Source organism: Cebus imitator, unplaced genomic scaffold, assembly GCF_001604975.1.
Source record: "Cebus imitator isolate Cc_AM_T3 unplaced genomic scaffold, Cebus_imitator-1.0 Scaffold37, whole genome shotgun sequence".
NCBI lineage: Eukaryota > Metazoa > Chordata > Mammalia > Primates > Cebidae > Cebus > Cebus imitator.
In genome coordinates, this window is record NW_016107352.1 from 9,045,099 (window position 1) to 9,046,760 (window position 1,662).

At 40.0% G+C, this 1,662-nt stretch overlaps 1 protein-coding gene and 1 long non-coding RNA gene across 2 annotated transcripts in view; one reads left to right on the forward strand and one right to left on the reverse strand.

Moving 5' to 3' along the window:
• Positions 1–224, forward strand: part of LOC119470673 — a 26,150-nt gene extending 25,926 nt beyond the window's left edge. The window contains exon 3 of the long non-coding RNA XR_005199613.1: positions 29–224. This is a non-coding gene — a long non-coding RNA (uncharacterized LOC119470673). The remainder of the gene's footprint in view (positions 1–28) is intronic.
• Positions 1–1,662, reverse strand: part of THSD7A (thrombospondin type 1 domain containing 7A) — a 493,191-nt gene that overhangs the window by 125,003 nt on the left and 366,526 nt on the right. The gene's annotated exons all lie outside the window — the stretch shown is intronic.

Sequence of the window (1,662 nt, forward strand, 5' to 3'; positions counted from 1 at the left end):
GTTTGATAGGTGTACCCGAATGTAACAGAGAGAATGAATCCAAGTTGGAAAACACTCTTTAGGATATTATCCAAAAGAACTTCCCCAACCTAGCAAGACAGGCCAATATTCAAGTCCAGGAAATACAGAGAACACCACAAAAATATTCCTTAAGAAGAAACACCTCAAGGCACGTAATCATCAGATTAACCGGGGCTGAAATGAAGGCAAAAAACGCTAAGGGCAGCCAGAGAGAAAGATCAGGTTATCCACAAAGGGAAGCCCATCAGACTCATAGAGGATTTTTTGGCAGAAACCCTACAAGCCAGAAGAGAGTGGGGGCCAATATTCAACATCCTTAAAGAAAAGAACTTTCAACCTAGAATTTCATATCCGGCCAAACTAAACTTCATAAGCAAAGGAGAAAGAAAATCCTTTATGGACAAGTAATTGCTGAGAGATTTCGTCACCATCAGGCCTGCCCTACAAGAGCTCCTGAAAGCAGCACTAAACAAGGAAAGGAACAACCAGTATCAGCCACTCCAAAAACGTACCAAATGGTAAAGACCATCAACATAATGAAGAAAATGTGTCAACTAATGGGCAAAACATCCAGCTAGCAACAAAGTGGTAGGATCAAATTCGCACATAACAATATTAACCTTAAATGTAAATAGACTAAATGCCCCAATCAAAAGACACAGACTGGCAAATTGAATAAAAAGTCAAAACCCATCAATGTGCAGTATCCAGGAAACCCATCTCACATGCAAGGACACACATAGGCTCAAAGTAAAGGGATGGAGGAAGATTTACCAAGCAAATGGAGAGCAAAAAAAAAAAATCAGGAGCTGCAATCCTAGTCTCTGATGAAACAGACTCTAAACCAACAAAGATTAAAAGAGACAAAGAAGAACATTACATAATGGTAAAAGGATCAATGCATCAAGAAGAAGTAATAATCCTAAATATATACACACCCTATACAGGAGCACCCAGGTACATAAAGCAAGTTTTTAATGACCTACAAAGATACTCAGTCTTCCACACAATAATAGTGGAAGACTTTAACACTCCACTGTCAATGTTAGACAGATCAATGAGACAGAAAATTAACAAGGATATCCAGGATTTGAACTCAGAGCTGTGCCAAGCAGACCTAATAGATATCTCCAGAACCCTCCACCCCAAATCAAAAGAATATACATTCTTCTCAAGACAGCATGACACTTACTCTAAAATTGACCACATAATTGGAAGCAAATCACTCCTCAGCCAATGCAAAAGAACGGAAATCATAACAAACAGTGTCTCAGAGCACAGTGCGATCAAATTAGAACTCAGAATTCAGAAACTGACTCAGAACCACACAACTTCATGGAAATGAACAACTGGCTCCTGAATGTTGACTGGGTAAACAATGAAATGAAGGCAGAAATAAAGATGTTCTTTGAAAACAATAAGAACAAAGACACAACGTACCAGAATCTCTGGGACAAAAACGATGAGTTAGGGTCCTTTGTAGGGACATGGATGAACCTGGAAACCATCATTCTCAGCAAACTGACAGGAGAGCAGAAGATCAAACACTGCATGTTCTCACTTATAGGCGGGTGTTGAACAATGAGAACACATGGACACAGGGAGGGGAGCACTACACACTGGGGTCAGTTGGGGGGAAAT